Source organism: Dermacentor albipictus, chromosome 5 (genome assembly GCF_038994185.2).
Source record: "Dermacentor albipictus isolate Rhodes 1998 colony chromosome 5, USDA_Dalb.pri_finalv2, whole genome shotgun sequence".
Lineage (NCBI taxonomy): Eukaryota > Metazoa > Arthropoda > Arachnida > Ixodida > Ixodidae > Dermacentor > Dermacentor albipictus.
In genome coordinates this window covers 50,360,756-50,385,362 of record NC_091825.1, presented here as the reverse complement: position 1 = coordinate 50,385,362, position 24,607 = coordinate 50,360,756, and the positions used below count along the sequence as shown (strand labels likewise).

At 44.8% G+C, this 24,607-nt stretch overlaps 1 protein-coding gene across 7 annotated transcripts in view; it reads right to left on the bottom strand.

Moving 5' to 3' along the window:
- LOC135899217 (hepatocyte growth factor receptor-like) overlaps positions 1 to 24,607 on the bottom strand; it is a 204,556-nt gene that overhangs the window by 99,341 nt on the left and 80,608 nt on the right. Inside the window, exon 1 of one of the 7 annotated variants that reach the window (XM_065428478.1) lies at positions 1,377 to 1,474. The exons of the other annotated variants lie outside the window; for them this stretch is intronic. The gene's annotated coding sequence lies outside the window, so the exon portion shown is untranslated. Of the gene's footprint in view, positions 1 to 1,376; positions 1,475 to 24,607 lie in introns of those variants that run through there. 7 annotated transcript variants of the gene reach the window in all.

Below are 24,607 nucleotides of genomic sequence, written 5' to 3'. Positions count from 1 at the left end.
CACTCTTACATCCCTACGAAAGGAGAGGAGTGCCTGACTTTTCACATTCGCGTATTGGTTGTGTTCGATATATTGTTTAACGCATATTGCCCTGTCCAGTTTTTCAGGACTTCACCCAAGTTGTTCTTTTTCGTGATGTTAGCATCCTCTTCTTACGCTTCCACATGCATGTGTGTGCGCGTGTGCGCGTGCGTCTGTGCATTTAGTCAGGTGGAATGATTTCACTGTTTCTTTGTTCCTTTTGTATGAGGCTACTGTAATGTCCGTGAGTTTTTTTACCGTTTGCGTTTCATCATTGGTTTGAGCGGAGTGTCAATGCTTTGTCTGCATTGCTTGCCTGCGGTGCCCACCATTAGAGCTGCTTTTTCCAAGTGCATGATGATTCATGAACCCAACCAAATGATGACCGTCAGTAATGGTAGCCGAATGAAATGCATGAAAAGAAGTGTATATAACCTGCGCATACTGCCAGCATTAGCCGGCTGGGTGGTAGCCTGAAACATAACAAGTATGACAGAAAGGTAATGAATAAGCAATAGGCGATGGAACCCATAATGAACGGCGTGACTAAATAATAGGAAAGCTAGAGTAGGGATTACAAGCAAAGGTGGGTGCCTGATATTGTAGGCAACATTTAGAGGAATCATTTGGCATTTAGATAGGTTTTTTAATGCTCAAAACAGAAAACCGGTGCCCTATTGCCGCAGCATATTTCGTGCAATTCCAAATATTTGTACATTCGCACAACCATAGGTAAAACTTAAATTTTCATATACGAATTGTGCTGTACTCATTGTTCAGATTGGTACCAGTACGAACCATGTTGAACAGTATTTCTCTAGACCACAGATCTGTTAGTTCGGAACAGTACTGTAGCGCGAACAAGACGAGTACACGCGAAATGCACTTGAACACGTAGACAACACCGTGTCTCTGTGTTCATGTGCACATGTCATGTACTCCTCTGGTTTGCGCTACACCAGAACTCCCCGATTACACACCAACAATCCCGCACTGCAACAAGAGTTGATAGTCTTCGTAGCTTAACTTCGTAGCTTAAGTGAGGCACACAAAAGCACGCTTTTGTGTGCCTTCGAATATTGTTTCGAAGTTATCATTCCCTTCATCTTATTATATGCCTCATGAGTAATTACCCTTACAGTTGTTCGGGGGCAAAGCTCTTTAATCAGGGCAAGATATCGTAGTATTTCAGGTAAAAGGAAAATATAACGCCCGCTTAATGCCTGATGATGAGTATTGTCCCAACGAGGACACAACAGGTAAAAAGTGCGATACGCAACATTATTTGAAAAGTTACCCACGTTTTTATGAAAACATTTGATGTAAAATGTTCAGATTCTGCATGGTGTACTCACATTCCAAGCATTCTACGAATCAACACTCATTCTGTAGAGATCGCTGCAGGCATCGTAGCCACAGGCCGTCACGACACAACACGGTGCACTAATGCGCGACAGGCAACCGGTGTTTGGGCGAAGGCAGAAAGCGACACAACCACGCCAGGAAGCTTGAACGAAAGAACAAAACGTGGTCTATGGCGGAACAAAACAATTAAGAGCACTCGCATAACGGAAAAAGCAATTCAAGGTCCTTTCAGGGCTGTCACTGCCTCCTACACACTTTGTGCCCAACTCGGCCGCCAGGAGGGCCACACCGGAGGGACGCCGTGACGCGAGTCCGGAAGAAGTTCACAAGAAAGAAAATACCCCTACAAAAACTGAAAAACTTAACTTCCTGTAGCCCCTGTCACAACTGCAACCACTCAGCACGTAACTTGATTGACGGGGGTACCACTAGTGAAACGTAACCCAATTGGTTGCACATTGTTTAGTTTGAAGTCTCACGGCCTCTGCAAGGCAAGGCAAACAACAGTTGGCACGGCCTGCAGAAACACGCCGGCGTTAAACATTGCGTTCCATGTTTTGTGATAGTTCGCGAATGTATACCATTTTATACACACGTCACCTGGCGTTGCGCCGCATAACAGCGCGATCTAAAGGAAGCTGAACCCATGCAAGCGCAGTTCCCTGCAATATGTTACACAGTGAAAACGCTACGCTTTATTATATTGGAGTTGCTATAGACAGGGCTGCTAAACGAAGTTGCGCGTAAGACACGAATTAAGACAGGTCACGCATACGGAGGACGGCCGCAGTGCAAACCAATTACCTACTACGCAAACCCGCTTCGCTTTTATAGCGGATATTTTCACGCACAGCATCTTGAGCGTGGCGCCAAGGGTACAATGTGGATACAAATATCATTAAATTAGGCGAAATACATTTGTTACAAAGATGCCCTACAATGACACAGTCATATTTGGCCCGTCTATATGGATAGCTAAAGCGTGTACACTTCCACATTTCGCACTGTCTGTCGAAAATATTGTCAATGTACTATTAGGGCGCAGCCATGATACTTATAAAGCTTCTTTTGTTGTCCTCGAAGGGGCAAAATGGTAGGTTAGATCTGGTGGAACGCATTGGTTGCGTGATTTTGATTTCGAGGATAGTCATCACTAACCTCCTGCAGTCACGACATAGGAGTGCTTACTTGATCACCAATCAGGAACTCCCCGCTTGAAGCCCTACAGAATATTATATCCGTGCTTTGCATATACAGCCTCATATCTAATCTTGGGGTGACCCTTTGTGGCCGTCAGTCATTTATTGTGAGCTATCGCCGGCGTTGATATATAGGGCAATATCACCTGCAAACCGCAGATTGTTGAGATGCTCTCCTTTGATCCTTAGATATAATCTCACCCAGTGTGAGAGGTTGAATACTTTTTTAAGCCCGATATTATACTGCTTGGCTTGTGAACACATTTGGTAGCTAACGTATCTGTGAAGGTGCTTAAGTTAATCGCGTCTGCATTATCTACTCTATGACCTCCACATATGTTGGTATTTCTAAAGAATCGAACACTTTTGAGGTAATCTACGGATACCTTAAGGAAAGATTGGGTATATTTCGCAGACCTCGCAATTACCTGTTTTATGACGTACATGTAATCGATTGTCGAACATCTCTTTCTCCACATTTTTTTCTCTTTATATTGTATCTTTGTCGCTTTCCCAAACCGTTTTCCTAGCGGGAAGCAGCAGGCCAGAGACACTTCACACACTTCACTCAGGCCGACCTCTCCATCTCTCTGCTACTAAAGTTCCCTTCCTCTCTCGCTCCTTTCACCACATTCCAATCATCCAAAATATGTATGTCCCACCGTGACACAAGGAGCATAGAAGTGTTAAATGTATTTTCACGTTTGTAGAAATGTGACACAAGTGACAGAGAAGCTATGACCTTTGAGGTTGAAATGTCACCGTTCAACGTGATTATGTGTTACACATAATGAAAGAACGCATTTGCATGCATTGCAGTTTGTCGTATTGCTTTTACTTAAGCGCTTAGTTAAAGCTTCGTCTCACAGGCTCTAGGACGTGGGTTGTATCTGCATATTATTTTTCGAGTGAAATGTACCCTTGATATTTTATCAGGTCGACCGTTACCCCACTTTCTCGCCTCCCCTTGCCCCTCCGCCAGTACAGGGTAGCCAACCGTAGAAAATCTCTGGTTAACCTCCCTCTCTTTCCTTTGCCTTTCTCTCTCTCTCTCTCTCTCGCCTCCACTTTTCACCTGAAGATCTTGTTTCGAAGCTCCTCCTTTATAGCTGCGTTCGATCATCGTTCCATAGTTCTGTCGGGCATTGAATAAATACCTATATGATTCCTGCGCTGCCTTTAATATATGGCCCGAAGTTATGATGAAATTGCCCAGCTTCTTATATACATCTTGTTCTTCCAATGTCAAATTTCTTCTTGCTGAATACATCTTTTTCGTATTCTTTACTTCTTCCTCAATCTTTCCATGTTATAATTTCTAACGTATTTTGTCGTTGGCATTGTTTTGGTCAGTATCAACAGCATAGTGGCCGTTAAACCACCTTGATATCGCCTCTGTTGTGGGACACCTTGATGCTGTGATTTTTCTTTAGTAACTTTTTTTTGCGCGGCTCGGTATGTCTATTTTCTGTCTAGCTGCCTTACCGACAATTCCGGTAAGAATACGAGATTATATTCGTACCCACCGTGCTGGCGAAGTGGCTTTGGCGTTGCGCTGCTAAAGCAGCCGCTTGGGGCCAAATGCAAGGACGCCCTTGTACCGTGTTTTGCGTCCGCTTTCAAGAACCCCAAATGGTCAAAAGATATCCGGAGTCCCCCCCTATGGTGTGCTTCATAATCATATCGTAGTTTTGGCACCTAAAACCGCACTTTTCTTTAGAGTTAGCTTCGTTATGGGGCCTTTGACAACCTCTGGCATTTTTTGTTACACATTTCAAACAAACGCACCCATCGCGTAGAGAATGCTGTGAGTCCCGTGGCCGTTTTCTTTGGCAAATGCAGCAGCGCACGTACCGCAGGAACGCCACAAATTCACAAAAACAATCACGTGCTTCTCTCGTGGCCTCCTTCGCGCCTCGCTCGCGCAACGCGGTGTCAACAGAGTCCTCCGAGTGACGTCACCTGGGGTAAAAGCTGTCGATTGTTCGGCTGCCGAGGAACGACAGCGCCGACATGTCGAAAGCCATCCATGGGTTCGGAGAATGAAGAAGGACTTGTCCAATGTGCGTGTCTGAACATTTCACGAAGCAGTGTAAAAGTTTGGGCTAGTTGGTGGGTCATCCTTAGCTATGCTCAAAGCGCAAGGCTCTACGTGGACAAAAAAAGAGACCAGGACACATACAGTGCTGACTTCCAACTGAATCTCTGATCACGGAGAAAACACTTATATGCGTTTTTACATTGAAATTAGAGCACAGACACGCTGCTGTCTTCTAATCTCACAAACTTTAGTTTCACGTAATATCAGGAACCAGGCACGTACCCAGGATATATTTTCGGGGGGGGGGGGGGGGGCCACCACCTCCGCCATCATCATCATCATCATCATCATCATGTTTTATGTCCACTGCAGGACGAAGGCCTCTCCCTGCGATCTCCAATTACCTCTGTCCTGCGCCAACCGATTTCAACTAGCACCCGCGAATTTCCTAATTTCATCGCTCCACCTAGTGTTTTGTCGTCCTCGATTGCGTTTTCCTTCTCTTGGTACCCATTCTGCAACCCTAATGGTCCAACGGTTATCTAACCGCCGCATTACATGACCTGCCCAGCTACATTTTTTCCTCTTCATGTCAATTAGAAAAGTTCGCTCTCTGATCCAAACCGCTCTCTTTCTCTCTCTTAACGTTATGGCTTGCAATATTCGTTCGATCGCTCTTTGCGCGGTCCTTAACTTGCTCTCAAGTCTCTGCCCTATATGTCAGCTCTGGCAAAATGCACTGATTGCATGCACGCCTTACTTTTCAATAATAATGGTAAGCTTCCAGTCAGGAGCTGGCAATGCCTGCCGTATGTGATCCAACTTATTTTTATTCTTCTGTGAATTTCCTTCTCATGATCAGCGCTCCCTGTGAATAATTGACCTATGTAAACCTACTCCTTCACAGTCTGTAGTGGCCGACTGGCGATCCTGATCTCTTGTTCCTTTGGCCGGCTATTTATCATTATCTTAATCTTCTGCATATTAATATTCAACCCCACTCTTACACTCTCTCTGTTAAGGTCTCCAATCATTTTTTGTAACTCGTCTGCATTGTTGTTGAATAGAACAATGTCATCAACAAACCGAAGGTTGCTGAGAGTTTTGCCGTCGATCTTTACTCCTAAGCTTTCCCAGTTTAATAGCTTGGATTCTTCTAAGCATGCAGTGAATGGCTTTCGTGATATTGTGTCTCCCTGCATGACCCCTTTCTCTATAGGTATCTCCGTGCTTTTCTTGTGTAGAATTAAGGTAGCTGTAGAACCTCTGTAGATATTCTTACGCGAAGGACGAGTCAGTAAGACGAGAAACTATTTACATATTATATTTACAACAACGGTTGCAGCGAAGACCGGTCAGATTCACAGCGCGAACCCAGTTCGTTCTTCCTCCTCTTTTCTGGAGTGATGGCGCCTACGCGCCTCGTTCAAACAAACAAATACCACACGCATGTAGCAATATTTTCCAAGCTTTTTACGTAAGCGTTCTGTACTCATTGATTACGTAGTGCCTCTATGACTGCTGGTATCTCTACTGAATCAAATGCATTTTCGTAATCTATATAAGCTATATAAGCCACATAGAGAGGCGTATTGTACTCTACAAATTTCGCAATAACCTCATTGATGACATGGATGTGATCCATTGTAAGGTATCTCTTCCGGAAGCCAGCCTGTTCTCTTCGTTGACAAAATCGAGTGTTGCCCTTATTCTATTGGAGATTATTTTGGTAAATATTTCATATAATACTGGGAGCAAGCTAAGGGTCCTATTATTTTTCAATTCTTTGACGTTTCCTTTTTTGTGTATGAGTATAATGTCTGCATTCTTGCAGTTTTCTGGGACCCTTGCAGTCGATAGACACTTCGTATAAAGAGCCGCCAGTTTTCCAAACATTATATCGCCTCTATCTTTGATTAGATCGATAGTCATTCCACCTTCTCCTGCTGTTCTTCATCGTTTCATGTCTTGCAGGGCCCTTGTGACCTCATCGCTAGTTATAGGAGAGTTTCTGTATCTTTTTCATTACCGTTTCTAAGTGAGGTATCGTGACTCCTCTGGGTACTATATAAAGGTCAGCTTAGAATTTTTCCGCTGCTTTTACTATATCTTCGAGGTTGCTGCATGATGATATTCTTTTAGTGCATACATCATGGTTTGTCCTATGCCAGGTTTCTTTTTTACTGATTTCAGGCTGCGTTCATTTTTTACGGCTTCTTCAGTCTTCCTCATGTTATAGTTTCGAATATCAGTTATTTTCGCCTTGTTGATAAGTTTTGACAGTTCCGCGAATTGCGTAACGCTGTGTGGCCGCCAGTCCCATACAACCGCGTAGAGCGCAGGACTCTGCGATTCTAGACGTACAGCGCTCACCGCGAAAGGTTAGAAAAACACCCACATAAGCACAGCAGAGAAGTGGCTACGTGAGGTGGTTCGACCGATAACTGTAGGAGCGTCATTCAAAACAAGTAATTGTCCTCCACTTCCGGCGGCGTTTTCTCTACTTCCTTCTAAATAACAAGATGCTGATCCATAAATATTCTCATAAACAACGGTTAACTCTTTTAATATTCGCTTTTGCTTGCAGTTTGGTTGTTGCCTTGGCTCTCTCCCTTAGTAGATCGCTTAATTTCTCAACTCCTTGCGATTTTTGTTTCCAGTTCCCAATTTGGCACGAAAAGTGCTATAGAATTAGGGAAAAACAGACGAGGTAACGGGCGACAGTCATCTTGCTTATGGGCTTAAGGGTTATTACAGGGTTTCATGATGGACGTTCTTTCACATTATTTTATTTCCCACCTTATCTAACCCATATCACGTGTATATGGTTCCGGGCATCTGCCAGCGTCACGGCGAGCCGTAACTCAAGGAAATAATGAAGCAAAGGGAAAAGTTAAACGCAATTGGCGTTTTCTCCGCGGCCGCAACTCTTTCCATGAGAGTACGGACCAGCTGAGTAACAGCCGCATCCCTCTCCTGGTCCCAGGATCAGCCTAAACAAAGAAGGTTGAACTAACAAAAGCAAAAGCTGTGTGCGTGACGGTTGAATAGATGGTGACAACTGAACGCATCTCGAGTTAATCGCGTGGATGCGGAATCTATGAGAAAACTGTCCTTCACATTACAAGAGATGCCGATAACTACCGCCATCTAAAAGGAGTGAAAAAGGCAGCATAATGCTGACCGATGAACAGCTGCCAAGTCTCAACATTGATCTGGCGGCGCTTTAGGGATGTGTGAGGGGTGGTGGCGTGGGTGGGGAGGGGGAAGGGGTATGCCACTTGATTTCGGGGGGGAGGGGCCCGGGCCCCCCCCGCCCCCCCCCCCTTGGGTACGTGCCTGTCAAGGACACTGGCCACACTCGCAATGAAATCACAAAGCTCTCACTGAGTCAGCTTCACACCAAGGGTGACTTGGGTCGGACAATGGAGAAGCCTTTCTTCTGGCGTGCAGACATGAAACGTAGCTTTCATCTTAAAGCTTATTGTGCGCAAACAAACAGGGACGAAGAAAAGAAAAAACACAAGGACGAGCGCTTCTACTTCTATTCTTCGTCTCTGTTTGTTTGCGCACAATAAGTTTTAAGATGAATTTGTTGCAACTAGGCCGACTCGCAGTCTTGCCGTAGCTTTCGCTGAATTGCGTAAGCATGGTGAGCGTATGTGCCAAGGTGGAGAGAGCGCGAGCGGGGTGGGCAGCGAAGGAGAGGGAGAAGCAGGGGCGGCCGCGTCACCGTTCAATAAACGCTTATAACTTTGCTATTTCTCCACAATTTCAAAATATTCTCTCGGCTATATACTCATAGACTAGTACTGATCTCCCGCTATGTAAGTAATTTTCGAGTTCAGGGTGGGCCTGCTACTTGAGCTTCGAGGGTATGGTGGCAACGGATTAGCATTTATATGTCAGGTTAACCAGGAGATTAGCCCCGTGTTCTTCGCTACATCTGAGGATATGTTTGCAAAACTCAAGAAAGAAAAAAGGAGCAGTATTTCGACCTTACGAAACGTACTGTCCACACGCTCTCAATTAAATTGCAGCATCAGTGTCTCCCACTAGTTGTTCGTAGGAAATGTGTTTGCAGCATACAGCGTGGTACTTCTGGATTTTTGTCTAGACTATAAACTACTTGTGGTCCGCTTCTGTATAGCAGCATTACTTTTCACTATCTCACATCGGAGAGCGCCGCATCCATGACACCTACAATTGACGGCCTGTCTGTGATCATTCCGTTTAGCGATGCATTCTTCAGCAGCCTTTCTTTCAGAACTGCGATTTACTTCACTGCGTTGAGGACGCACATGCGGGTCACTAGCCATTTTCGTTGACATCACGAACCCCACTGTGGCTGCTAAAAAAGGTTACACTCTATCCACGGATATGTTGCTTTTGTCACACGTCAGATGAACGGAGTATATCGAGAATAAGTCATCTGACTACACTTCAATGAGATTTGATCTCTTTCACTTCAAATTCAACCCTCAATAAATGCTATATTCCTTTCATCATCATATCTGAACAATAATGCATTGACCATATATTTATTTATATCTGTTGTTTAGCTTTATTATGGCGGCTTTCACCCTGCGGTTGATCTAGTAGAATTTATCGATTCTTGTTGCTATAACCTTAAGCCGCAGAAATACAGTCTTTATTTCTTACCTGGAAGGCCTCTATAGCTTAGAATGCGCAATTTATTGGCACTGAGATGTACCTCATCAGCTCTCCCAACTTCGTAAGTTCAGCAACATTCCAAGTAGTGGCTCAAAAACAAATTTACCCGGCTAAAAGGACACGCACAGTAAATTTGAACGATAACAACAACACAACAACATCTACCTTCCTGCGTCTTCTAAGTGGCAAACATGTATTTAAACGCGCTATAACTAGGCCGAGAAAATCATTTTGGGCCGGATTATTCCCCGAAGAGCACTGATAAGTCAGTTTCACTTAACAGCCTCCGCAATTTCAATAACGCCACGTTCAGTTTTCACCATATATCGCCATCTTGTAACGTTGGTTAAAACAGCATGTTGGATGTGGCTCCAAATCGTTTGATGGGGCTTGCAAACTCTGCCAATGATCACGAAGAGAAAATACAGGAGAAAGTGTAGGCATTATCTCACAAATACCGGTGCTAGTTTGCCAACATCGTTTTATGGTGGTCGTCTGCCATGCTTATGCTTGTGATGAGCTCAGTCATGTCATATGCAGAGGACAACCCATAACTGATATCTAATAAAAAAGAACAGTAAACAGAGGGTCAACGAGAACTTATAACTCCACAAGTGAACTAAGATACTCTCCCCAGAAATTGATGAGGCTAAAGGTACGTCGAACGCATTCCTTCAACGTTTTGGCAGGTATACGTCTAATGGATCCTATAGTTCTTTTCTTGAAGTACTTTCCACGTATCACGTTGTTTTCTTGATGTTTCACGTTCAGATACGTCCGGGATAAGCAGGTGGGACAGCTGAATACGCGCTTCTCGCGGTTCAACGCTCTTACTCTGTGCGTTGCGGTAAAGCGCGCCTCAGTGAGCCACGATTTACATACTCGTCAACGCTGCAACAACTGCCCCATCTGCTTCCATGGCGTTGATGCGCGATTTCACAGAAAGAAAAACACTGGAGCCATGCGTGATCCTCCATAAGCCCAACCCAATTTCCAGTGAAGCCGTTATTTTCAAGCAGTTCCAATTACATTTTTATTTGCCTGTAATTAAATAACACGCTTTAAAACATGTCCCTTAATTACAGGTTTGTTTCGAACTTTCCAGCACATAATTCTTATTCGGGCGCTTGGTAATACAATTTTACAAACGAAGTAAATCATTCAGACACATATCACTTTGACACAATATTGGCCATAATATTCACCCATGTTCACTACCTGTCACCTTGCTGCTGTTTACAGTTCCGTCATGTCAGCATGTTGAATTGTGTGTACTTCCTGAACAACATTTACAACACCCCGGGCAGCCTGCATGCGCAATTTACTGCTAAGGCCTCTAATTAGTCCACGAACTTTCAGCTTTGTTTACACATTATCTACAACATGCCGCTGCGTTCAAACAAATATAAACAATGTGACTGTGGAGTTTTTCGAGGACAATGTAGAAACTTACTAAAATATCGTTTAATGGAAAAGTAAACGAAAGAAAGCATAATTGAGCAGTTATTTGCGACGATTCTAATCTGGCCAAGAAAGTTAATGTTTCGCCATACGTTGCACTGAACACTAACACCCGTTTCCAGCGAACATAAACTTGGTGTCATATAGAGGTATCTCTGGTTATTGGGAAGCACAGCTGATAACTGCAGTGTGACATATTCGAATACTTGCTCAAATTTTCCGTGAAGGACCTATTTCTTTCACATGCATTGAACTTAGCATAAGAGTTTGCAATTGTTTTTCTCACATTTTCGCTAACGTTGATCTTGTTGGCACTTGTTCTCCAAGGAAAGTTGGTTAAGTTCTTCGAGTTCGTAAAATGCACTCACAGTGCTCTAGAGTGCCTGCGCAAGTAATTTATTTCTAATGTCACGATAAATCCACCCACTTTGAACTATATATGCTTACCTATAGCCCATTACCTCTTCTCTACATCACCCAAATAGAAACAAAGTATCTGCTTTAGTTCTATGGGGACTGCGAGCGAACATCGTACCCCGCATCGACATATAGTAAAAATGATGATTAATTAGATTTTTGTAAATTTCTCAATTACACCAGTAACCTTAACATTTAAGACAAAAAACATACAAAGAGCCCCTCATTACTGTTAGATATGAAGATTGTGTAACACAGTGTTCTTTCGGGGCGTTGGGAATGGTAGCTGATAACGGCAGCTCGACACTCGCGAGCGCTTGCTTAAGAAAATTTTCGCAGAAGTTGTGTTCAATCCACACGCATTTAGCTTAGCGAACACATTTGCTTTTGACACCTACCTATTGATGCGAAAGCATCAAACGGATCATTGAGCGAAAAAGCCGGCGTCTGTCATCTGGAGGAGCGAAACGGCACCTAATTTTCTATTGGCTACGGCGCCATGTCAAGAGCGCGCCTCGACGGAGCTCACCCGCCGTGGTTGCTCAGTGGCTATGGTGTTAGGCTGCTCAGCACGAGGTCGCGGGATCGAATCCCGACCACGGCGGCCGCATTTCGATGGGGGCGAAATGCGAAAACACCCGTGTACTTAGATTTAGGTGCACGTTAAAGAACCCCAGGTGGTCGAAATTTCCGGAGTCCTCCACTACGGCGTGCCTCATAATCAGAAAGTGGTTTTGGCGCGTAAAACCCCATAATTTTTTTTTGACGGAGCTGAGGGGCCGAGAGGGAACACCTGCTGGCGCGATAGCACCCCAGGTGTTGCCGGAGGGGAGAGGGTGTCGCCGCGACGCCACGTCACCCTCGCTATCTCTCTCTCTCGGAAGCCTGTAAACAAGAAAGGGGCTGGCAGATGGAATGGCACACTGTGGTATAAACTTTTTTAAACAGGGTTGAAGTACCTCAGACAGGCTGGCCAACGTTTCGATAGGTGGACCTATCTTCATCAAAGGCGGCCTCGTCATCCTCGGCGTGTTAGTTTTAAAGGGTTAGTGCAGTGACGTCACGTGCGGGTGTTGTCGCTGGCGGCTGGTTTTAAAGAGAGAGATTATAAGAGGGAACAGGCGCTGTCGTCCGACGTCTGTGAGCCTCATTCTCAAGACGAAGGGACAAGAGCGTGAGAGTGGGCACGCGGGGAGGAAAGAAAAGAAATAGAAGCAGAAAAAAGGGGAAAAAAAAGCAGGGGGGTGCCAGGGCCGTACCAAGACACAACAAAGGGGGGGGGGTGAAAGAAAAAGAAAGAGAAAAATGAAATCTTTAAGAAATACGGGGGCTTGGGAGCGTGTTGGGAATGCGAAAGGTTAGGAGGTAATCCGGGGGAGTCGTTGGCGGCATGTTTTTGAGGCATTAGAACGGCCGGTCAAGCAATAGGTCGAGTAATTTTGAAATAGTTAAGGTGGCGACGGGGAGTCTGCGGTGCAATGTGTGGGGTGATTGAAAGGCAGCGGCATGGTCTTTCAAGGGGCACTTCCCCACGCGCTTAACGTAGGTGTCGTTACGGCGGCATCCAGAAGGCGATGGTTGAGGCGCCGAAAAAGGCATATTGACTTCGGAATGTGTTGTCGAGGGGGTTTCAAAAAAAAAAGACTAAAAAAGGGGTGAGGGGGAAGGGGGGGGGCGAAATCGGTATAGCAAACAGGAGGGCGACGCGTGCAGAAGCGGGCGCGGGCAAGTGTACATGGAAGAAGGGGATCGTACACTTGGTATAGACGTAAAATCCTGAAAGAGTACATTAAATTGAGTAGTAGGCAGGAAATTTTTTTTTTCTTTTTCCTTTCTTCCTCTCTCCCCCTCTCCCCCCTTTTTTCCTCCGAAATGAAAGAGTAGGTGAGGTTAAGAATAAAAGTTGGCTGGTGGCCTAATGTGTTTTGTGTATTGGTTGATGATATGAGAGTTTCAGATTTAAGTTACAGCTTTTAAAGATTCTAAGTTGCCGCGTGCCAAATTAATTCCTGTCGGGTGTAGGCAATTAAACTTGTGTATGAGGTATGATTCCGTGTACTTCCTTTCGCGAGGGGAACGGAAATTTGTTTGTAGTATATAGAGCCTTGCTTTGTCAAACATATGTCCATGTTCATTAAAGTGGCTGGCTACTGCTTTGGGTAAATTGTGTTTTGTGTCCGTGCGGTGACCATTGAGTCTTGTATTGATTTGTTGTCCGGTCTCACCTATGTATTGTTTGCTACAAGCGGCGCATTCTAGACAGTAGACTACATTGCTTGATGTGCAGGTGAAAGCCGAAGTTACTTTGTGTGTGTAATTCGACGCTGTACTTTTTACTGTAGTAGTGGATTGAATGTGTTTGCATGTAGAGCACCTGGGGCGACCACAGGGATTGGTTCCCAACTTCTTCTTTTTCTGTAGTTTGGCGTGCACAAGAACATCTTTAAAATTAGTGTTGCGTCTGTAGGCTACTCTGGGAGGGTCGGGAAAAATCTTCTTAAGTTTCTGGTTGCTGGTGAGAATCGGGTAGTATTTGCTTAGGATGTTATTCACGTTTGGGAGTGCGTTTGAGAATTTAGTAGTAAGAAGAGGCGTTGTTGTTCTTGTGATCTTCGGGCGGGGCTTGAGGACCTCGGCTCGATCAAGTTTGGTTGCAGCGATGTAAGCTGTTTGTAGGTCACTGTTTGGGTGGTTCCTGTTTGATAGCGTTTCTTTAAGGTGATCGAGTCTATCTATGTAGTCTTGGTTTTCAACGCAAATGCGACGTAGTCGTGTGGCTTGGCCTTTAAAGATGCCTTGTTTGCAATGTCTGGGATGGTGGCTGGTATATTCTAGGTACTGTTGTTTGTCGAAAGGTTTCCTATACAGCGTTGTCTTTAGTTCACCATTGTCAATGTATATTGTTGTGTCCAGAAAGTTTATGCGCTCAGTTGAGGATTCTGATGTGAATTTTATTGTTGGGTGAACAGAATTTAGAAAGGATACATATTTATCTAGACTGTCTTGGCCCTGTCCCCAGATTATGAGTATGTCGTCTATGTATCGTAGGTATGTGTGGGGCTTGGTAGTGCAGCGCGATAGGAAATCTGTTTCTAGAATCCCCATAAATATGTTCGCGTAGGTTGGTGCAAAAGGCGTACCCATGCTTGTACCATGTATCTGTAGGTAGTAACTCTCTTCAAATTCGAAGTAGTTATGTGTGAGAACTAATTCAAGGAGAGACAGGTAAACTTCAGTAGAGTGTTGTGCACAGTGTTTAGACAGCGTTTGTTTTATCGAAGATAAACCATCAGGGATTGGAATGTTGGTGTACAGCGCCGTGACGTCTAGTGTTGCGAGAATTGTGTTGTGGGGTAGTGTGCCTTTAGTATTAATGTCTTCTATAATTCTCAGCAGGTGGGGCGTATCTTGTACAAATGACGGAAGTGTTTTCGGCAAGTTACCAAGGTAGTGGTTAAGGAATGTGGAGATGTTCTCTGTCGGGGTGTTGTTGTTTGATACTATCGGACGGCCTGGGATAATAGCAGTGTATAGTTCAGCGGATGGAATTTTATGAATTTTCGGAAGGAGGTAAAAACGTCCGGCAGTTTTGTTGCTTGGTTTAAGAAATTTGTATTCTGATGGTGTTATCAATTCATCAGCCAAAAGTGATTTCAGCCTGTTGGTAATTGTCACTGTATAGGACAATGTCGGATCGTTATCTAGTTTGCGGTAATGTTCTGGGTTGTTTAGTTGTCTGTGAGCCTCGTGCTTGTATTTTTCTATTGGCCAAATAACTATACTTCCACCCTTATCTGCTTCCTTAATAACAATGTCATTCCGGCAGCTCAGATTTGAAATGATATGACTCTCCGACGCAGTTATGTTTTTAGGTCGCTTAGATGTCTTGGATTGGCTTATAATTTCTTTAGTGATAGTTTTAAGGTATATGTCAAGTTCTATGGCTTGTTCTGGTTCGGGAGTCCAAGTGGATTGGGCTCTAAGTGGTGTCGTCCCGGTGTCTGGTGTGTCTGCAAAAAAGTGCCGGATACGCATTCGTCGGGAGAATTCTGAGAGGTCCTTGTGAAGCTCGAATTCATTTATTGTGTTGTTCGTGGGGCAAAAGTTTAAGCCCTTGCTGAGTACGGCTATTTCTTTTTGACTTAATGTTTTAGAAATGTCTATAACATTGGAGCGGTTTAGTTCTGTGGAAATTTCCTTTCTGTCTGGTCCTTCTAAGCTCGAGGTCCCTCTTGTCTGGGTGTGGTGGCTGTTTGGCTGGAAGGTTGTTTTTTGATTAAAATTTGCTTTTTTCCTTTGTTTTTGAACCAATTTTCTAGATTGTTTTTCGCCGTAATGTTCTAAATCTCTCTTCTCATCTGGTGTCTGGGTTATGTTCCTAAGTCTGTGGTTAAAAGTTTCGATTTGCTCTTCGCAGTGTTCTTTGAGGATATTCAAAAGTGAAAGTGAGGCATTATGTAATGTTGTTTGCCAGTTTGCGCGATGGTGTGGTGGGAGTGTTCCTAGAGCTGGTACAGCCTTGAGTGTTAGGCCTTTAGGAATTATATTTTTCTCGGTGCAGCTTGTGTAGGTTTTCAGATGGGAGGTGTAGCTCACATGTTTTTTGGTAAGTTTTCTAGCCTGTAGGAATTCGGTGCTTCGTGGCATTGAGGAATTATTGATTTGCGATGTCTGTCATTTACTTGTCTTCTTGCGGGCAGATTTGCGTGGGGTGTTTTTCCGTTCGGCCGGTTTATTATCGTATGCCTGGCTTAATTCGATCTCGGTCTCTGTTTGAGTTTGTGTGTGTGCAGGCAGGCGTGTGGGGGTCTGTGTGTAGACTTCGGTGGTGGGTTTTCTGTTGTCTGTTGCCATTGTGTCTGTTTGCATGGTGGTTGATGTCATTTTTGGTGGTGTGTGTGCCTTCTGGTTCTTTTCACATTCCACTGTCTGTGTTCCAACTGTTCTTGTGTTGACTGTTTCACTTGTGCAGTGGCTTGCTTCACATTCCACTGTCTGTATTCCCTGTGTCCTCGAAGTGACTGTCACAGTTGTGTTGTTCGCGGTGGCACGTTCCGCAGAGTTGGTGGAGGTGGTATTTGTTAGCCACGCGTTCCTTGTGCGCGCAAGCTCTCGCCTGCCTTCTAACGGCGTCTCCGTAAGGGTAAATCAAAACTCGCTGAAGCGTCTCAGGGCGCTCGCTTTTTGTGCTTAGTTTGATCTTGGTGGCACATGTATAGCTATGCCATGGCAGTAGGCTAAATTTAGCGCCGCTCCTAAAACACACTAATAAATCTCTGGAGTATTTACATACACAATTTACAGGAAATTTCGCAATTAACCCCCTTATTTCAAATATTGCGGACACGCTAGCCATAACATTTCCCTGATTTCCCTTATAAAAGCAAGCTGCCTTGTCTTGTTCACCGATGACACTGAAGAAATCAACGGCAAACCTGGTACATGACACACGAAAACAAGGGTTCAGTAATTGTTTGAGACTTCCAATTGTACCACGTACATGAAAGTTTCGCCACAACATTACACATAACATTCCCACTCTTTTCGAGAAATTTGAAGTTGGTGTCTTGCGCAGTTGCTTTAAGACTTTAGGAAACGTAGCAAATAACAGCAGTATGGCACACTGGAACGTGTCAGTAAGTAACTTTCTACAAAAGCTGTAACCAAGATACAAAGAGGAAACATTTACCATTCGTCAATCACAACACGCTACCTACTGCAAAAAAAGCATAAGCCGTGAGATTCGCGCCATTAACCAATGAGTGCAGGGAACAGCAACTACATGCCAAGTAGAAAGTATAGGAACTGGGCGAAGTCTGAAAATGAGTAATTGTTTTAGAGCACATAATTATTCTAGACACTTCAAATTTTCGGCACGTGTCACGCGTAGAATGGTCTTCATTTCGACAAAATACGAAATCTCTGCCGCTTATCGCCCTCCCACAGACGAGAGAAAGTTTTTAATCGTTCAGTATAACGCTTCTATAAGCGAGAGTTTAACAATAGTAATTTAACTCCTAATTGAAACAGACATTGGAAAATTTATTTTATCATTGCACTGAACAATCCCCACATTTTCTTATAATAGTCTTTGTGAGTGGTTTCGTTTTCGTACAAGTTTCATCAAACCATGAAGACTGGTACGAGGGTGAATGAGAAAGTTCTTGCCCCCCCCCTTTTTTTTGCCAAATGACGGCTATAAATGCGAAATCAACATATCCATTCCCAGCGTAGTACTTTTCTTGAACCGGCCCGGCCTTGTCTGCCGGTAGCTCCGTGGCACAGCGCTGCTGTGAGTTGTTGAAGATGGCGATTGTGTTTCACACGTCCACGGCGTACGAGCAACGAAGCGTGATTCGTTTCCTATGGATCAAGGCACGAACGTCCATCGATATGCACAGGGAAAAGCAACATGCGTATGCGGAAAGTGAGTTCGCAAAAGGTCGTGAATGATGACAATGAGCGTTCGGGGAGGCCGCTTGTGTCGCTGACTGATAACAACATGGCACAGGGGCATCCCAAATATAGTTCTGCGATGGGACAAATGTCTGAACCGGTGTGGGGATTGTGTGAAAAAAATAGTCTAAGATACTTAGAATAGTACGTATATTTGTAATTATCTGTATATACCTTACTTTAGCTAATAAAACATAGGGACAAGAGCTTTATGATTCGCTGAGTCGCAATAAGAGTTTCGCTGCAAAATGCATTCCATTCGGGGCAATACTGTGATACTATAATAATGTGTGCTCCGCTACGCGATACTACGATAAAAATGTGCTCCGCTACCAACCCGGTTGAGTGATTGGTGGAAATGCGTGCGTGATGATGCTGTTCTTCGCATGTGTCACGGTTACAACGTCGCAGTCGGAACTAAGATCCATACATGAAAAGAAACGCTATCCCGAAGCAGCGCAACGCAACTAACTCTTCACCGAACAGTTATGCTCTTCTTCTGACCACTGTTTAGTTATCCTTCGGGAACAGGCACGAGGGAATCTTTGTTGCACCTCTCGCTTTGTCGCAAGCACGCAGTTTCTCCTTGGTGCTTGATCGTGAAACCGTGCTTTAATAATACCGCTACGGGGACTACTAATAAAGAATGGTGATCTGACGTGCTGCGGGAATCAGTTGATTTATTCGAAGTGTTCGTTGGTGCTAGCGACGAACGTTGTCCTTCGTTAGAGATAATTTGGAAATACAGCACATGAACAGATTGACCACATCTTCACAAAAAAAAAACACTTGACTACCCCCGCCCCCACCTCCCGCGCTTCAGTTTCAGTTTCATATTGAGTTTATTATTCTTTAAATATAGTGAATGGGTTGAATGATAGTGTAAAGACGAGGATACCAAAGTGAAAGACTTGATTGGGACCCTTGGTTAATAATAATAATGTAGAGATGTATGACAGATAAGCCAGTATACAATCCTTTAGAATATAAAAATACTATCAATCCCAAATGGCAATTTACCACGACGAACGATGTAAACTTAGTTACCCATGTGAAAAAGCATAAGGACATGCGTAATTGCCTGAAAGGGTGATGAACACTTAATGGTGTTGGGAACAACCATTCCATAGCTTGATAGCCGTGAATGACGATTCTTTGCATAGATTGAACCATAGGGAGTTGAAAATTGGAGTTACGTGCAAACCTGCCATTATTCTGAATAATAAGATACCTAGAAACAATGAATTCATGTGAAGGCTGTTCGGTAAGTAATCTCTAAAACAGAATCGTGAGATGATAGCTGAACAAGTTCGTAACAAGAAGGATGTTGCTTTCACGAAGTAACAGAGTAGCATTCGCGAAAAACATGCTGTTAGCGATGATGCGCATTGGTTGGCTAAATAGTGCTGAATAGATGAGATATGACAGTAATGTGTACGTCCCCAGGAAACGATGCCGCAATTGATAGAACTGCGAAGCTGAGTATAATGTGAATAACACGTATTTTGTAGGATATGCTCTGGATTTAATTAGTCCTCTACCACCGAAAGTACAGTTTTGCTTAATGAATGCGATATAATAAGAAAACGTTCAATTGGAATCTAATTTGGTGCTATGCACAGTCACTAAAAATAAACTTGCCGTGCTCGATTGCGCGCATAACACACGTGAATCACGACGACGGGTTAACGACGATGGCAGTGCGACAATGGCATGCTGGCACTGGAGTCAAGAATACGAAATTACGATGGTGGAACAAGTAGGGTGGCATAACGATGCCTGTACGACGACGAAGAAATGATGACGATGAAATGGGCACGATAGCACGACGAAAATGGCATGACGTTGTCACTGACGATCACAGCACAATGACCGCGAAATGACGACAATGAAATGACCATGTCCTCGTGGCGACGCCCGAGTGACGACAACGGTGTGGCGACAGCGGGATGACGACGCTGGTATCCCACGCATGCATGACGACAATGGGTTGACGATGTTATGACGTCGACGCAATGACGACACTATACTAGTGATAACTGTATGACAACGACGGCGTGACTTCAACGGCATGACGTCAACTGCATGACGTATACGGAACGATTACAACGGAATTAGGATGGTAGGAATAAAAGCGACGACTTGACGATGAAGGGATGACACTGACGACGTTACGAGGAAAGTGTGTTTGTGTTGAAGCTCACGTCAACGCTTGCGTCTATCGGCTCGCTCACGGGGCCGTTATGCGATGCACTATATCCCGTGCTGTTTTATGCTGTATACTCTTTCGGTGGAGTAGTTTGCTCAAGGAGAATGGCATGGCGATTTCGGCTCACGCCACGCGCGGCCTCTAGCGAAAGCGCATGAATGCGAAACCATTACCGCTTCTGCCCTGATACTGCGCGATCAGCTGTCGGAAATGCAAATAGCGGATACCTAGAGACTTGGGCTCCATTCAAGATGTCAGATGTGTAACGGTACACGTACAGTAGTTATCTACAAAATATAGTGACTGGCAAGTTAAGGAATGTAATGAATGCATGTGGTCAAGCTCGCGGACCGCTGCTACACAAGGACTGTCTGTGTTGCCGGCCCTCCGCGATGCATGACCTTCCTAGAGAATAACAATTTCGCCATTGCGCTAGTTTTGTATCGCTAACCTCCAAGGAAAGGACTTCAGCCCGGCAACGTCGGAAAGAGTGATTACCACTCGTTACACAGTGGCAAAGGGAGCGGCGCCACTTTCCGCCGTAGTAAATATTTGGTACTTTATCTATACACATCCACTCCAACTCGCATCCAATCTTATGTCCGCTTTGTCACCCACACAATAAAAATACGTCAACAGGTGTACTCTTGAGTGAATGCACGGAAGCATGAGCGAGGGACTGCACAGACAGTGCCCAAATGTTCGAAATTCAAAGTTTCGTGAAAGTCCGCAAACTAAGTGAGTGACTATCGATAATACGTCTTTGCTAAAACCTATTACAAAGTTACATCATCTGCATTTGAAGCCTTGTGCGCGGAAAAAGCACATTTGCTGCAACTGAGTAGACATGCGAGCGATTATGCAGAAAATAAAGAATCAGACACTGACCGCACCGAGCATCGTTACTGAGCCAAAAACGTGACAAGCCACTGCTTCAAAGTGGTTGTCAAATTAAGAACTAAGAGCAAAATACACTGATTCTGATTAAATTCAGAAGCGGAAAGTTTAGCCAGCTTGGAATATATTTCTAGCCCCCTTTCTAGTAGGAGAAGTGCACTGGTCACACTGTTTGGACAAGGCGCAATGTACACCGAAAGCACTTGCATCTCCTCTGAAGCTGTGGTCAAAGCTTCGCGTCGTCCAGCCAGTCCACATCTATGATATGCGCCAGAACTGATGTTTGCTGAGCCGCACCGTCGCCATGCACATCCATTGTGAACATGCAGCTGAGGCAAGCAATAGACGCGTCATTACGTCAGGAAACATGGCGAAGCCCACGGGATGACCAAGAGAGTGTCTATGCCCGCACTACGAAGGAATTATTGTGGGCGACGGCGTGATGACGAATGTGTGCTTGTGTTGGAGCTCGCGCCTGTGCTCTCGTATCAATTATTCCACACGCTTTCAACTTCGCCTAAAAATTACCTATACCATTTCCCTTAGACCAGGCATAAATGGCGAGGAGGATGGATCATGAGGAATCGGAGAGCTGCATATGATAGCAGCCTTAAGGAAAAGGAAAATGCAAGCTGGCTTCTGGCGAACAGCTAGTAACGGGATATTAAAGGGCTTCTGAAATGGTTTAAACCATTTTTGTAGAGGCGTGAGGTACAGCTGCAGTAAAACATTCGCGCCGCAAATTAAGTGAAGCCTCTCATATAAAGAGTGCTACGGACAATTGCAAGTTACCCGCCCCCTAGCCATGCTTCTTCTCCTCAACTCGTTCGCCGAATAATCGGGGCTAAGCTCAGCCTTCAGTGGCTCTTCGTCATGATTTAACGTCGTGTCATGTACTTCCAGTTGACTTGGAGCCAGCCAACACACTCTAGAAGCCTTTCCAATTTCTCCGCTAGCCGCCCGGTCGTCGATCCCCAGCGAGAGCTGCCCAAGCAGCGTGCATTGCAAGCATTTTGTCGCAGCGCCCAGCGTGTCAGGTATTCTGATAACCGCAGGCGAGCTGGGCTTTTTGACGGATGGGCGGAGGTGAAAGTTAAAGCCCCTCCATACTACTAACGTTGTGATGAAAGGTCTTTAGCGTAAACGTGAGCGTCCTAAACACCTTGAACAAAACAAGGTAGCGACATCTTGAGCGATAGCTGCGGCGAGGAGCGTGAGACGAGGCAGGAGAGATGGGCTGCGCCTCCCAACTGGTTGAGCGCCGTCACGTGGTATCTTCTTGCGCCATTTTCTATTTTTTTTTCGCTTATCATGCAGTCGCCGCCATGACTGTTGGCCGTCGAGCTGCTGCTGCGAAGCATTCGCAAAGGGATTTGATGTGTTTTGGGTAAGTTTCCGGGCTACCCGCGTATGCAGAACCATGTTTTTTTAAATGCTAGGGACTGCTTTTAAGTGTGCTGAAGGTGCAAAAGTGTACAAACTGAACTTTTTTTCTTTTTTCACAGGCTACGACACTCAGGCATGGTTAAGCTTAGACATGGGTAAACTTGTGCAAGAGTTGCTTTCTCGGTTCTCGTTCAGATATTTTTTCTCCTGATTGAGCTACCGTCAACCAGCCTCTGCATCAACAAGTGTTTGAGGCTATGACCTTTAAGCGCTGCAAATATATCTTGTGAGGACAAGCTGCTCCTGAAGTGTGTATATAATTTTCACTATTCTGAGTACGCTCTATAGCTTGGAAGGTATATGTTGGGATGTTGAGCGGGGCATTGTGCACTGTGGTGCATGTGTTGACAGTAATGCGTAAGTTTGGGCACGCTGAAACTACGTTGCACCGGTGAAGAACATGCGAGTGTCCCGTTCTCTGCGCGACTCCATGTGGTTAAAGCTAGGTGGCTGTGCGTGCTATATATGTTATGCATTTGCGTTTGTATACTATTCGGCTGTATACCATTCGGTACAAATTTCGTCCACTGTCGTGAACAAAGTCTGCACTTTTGTTTTCGTCCTCGCAATTGGCCCCGTGACCGGAAGGGAGAGTGCGTGACGCCACATTTGGGTGCGCGGCTAAGGTTACATAAACCATAGATAAATAGTATCTTTTACATGTGACATTTTAAATTTCAAAACCGCAGTTGTATGAGAAGCTATATAATTGGCCGTGCGCTAATTATGCTCAGATTGCATATACGTTTTGACTGATTCAAGACGTAACTCTTTTGCATTGTGGATGTTCGGATGAATGAACAAGCGATAATTCGAACTGTGCTGCACGTGTCAGCCATGTAACAGTTGCTTCTTTTTGTGACGCGAAGACAAGCTTTCGCGTTCGCGCACCATTTGTTTGTTTATACATCCAAGTATCTTCCAATGAAATGCCTGTTGATAGCCTGCTCTCGTGCTTGTCTAGGGTCCCGATTTCTTTTTTTTTCCGCAGGTTCCAAGAAGTCGAGCAACATGATGCAAACGTCCACGAAAAAGCGATAAGCGGCACATTCGTAAGAGGGAGACCGACTTAACGCATTTTACACTTGCGTCGCAGCGCAAAAGGCCAACATTTGTAAGGATCTCATTCATGGGAACCATTTCTATGTGTATATTTCGTGTTTGCAAACACTTTGTTTCCAAATAAATTACAGGTTCCAATGTGATGCTTGCATTTGAGAGAAAGCGGCACCAATTTGTCATAAAGGCGTACGATCACTTTCACGGCGTGCATAGATGACAACGTCACGACTAAAGGACGAGAATAACTGACATACTACGTTCATCGCGCACATTTCTACGTGACGCTCGCGTTATTCAGGCAAATATGGCACGTGCCTTACGTTCAGTCATCGCGGTACTAAAATTATTTAATACACGCAAGTACCGACGAACGCACGTAGCTCTACCAGGGCAAACACATCCGCGTTGTTGCATCAGCAGCTACATAGCGCTGCATACACGCAACCGCATTGCCTTTCGCGTGTACCGGCAAAACCTTGACTTCATCACAGCCCTTTTACGCCGGGCAAGTGTCTTTAAAAGACAAATAAATAATCTGATGAATGCAATAGAAATAACTTGCTACGCGGTTTGATCTGTGTGAGCCGCGACAGTGCTTTTACCTGCAGGTACACCAGTCGTGGACGACATAACACTTATCAAAGTTCTGGCAGCTATATGAACAACGTGTGCATTACATATATTATTGGCGAGACAAAGAGCTCTGATTTTTTGTGCTTGTACTCCACACTAAAATAACTTTCTCCACGAAACTAGCCTCAAAATGCTTCTAACTGGAAGCAGGCTGCCAATCCGAAGCGGCTAAAAAAGCGTGCAGTTACTCTGCGCAAAGAGCGCAGAAATCATCTTCTTCTGCCAGCTTTATAGCGTTCCATCATCGCTCCTAGCACAGCACTCCACAAACAAGCCTAAACTACGGTAAAATTGTATGCGCAAACGCCCAACAACAATTTTAGTGTATCACCTCGCGTATCTCTAAGGGCGAAGGAGGCATTGCCCGGGGCGAATGACCGAACTGCAAGGGCGAGCTACGAGGGAAATAGCGAGTGGCGAGGAGACCAGGAGAAGGAGAGGCGGGGCGAGGAGGTATGTCGCTACCTTTAATTTTATTCAGGGAGCTTACAGCGGCCTGCATGGTGCAGCCGACTGGTGGCACAGAACTTAACCAGCCAAACACAGACTATTGCAACCAGTCTAAACGACTTTGAATATTTCAAAGGACAATGTGTTCCCGATTACGCTCCTGCCAAAAATTTACACCAGCAGCAAAGTATAAAACAGTTGGTTACTGCTATATTAGCTCTGTGTTTCTCTGGTTCAGCTGTGTGCCACCATGCGGCAGCACCATGAAGGACGTTC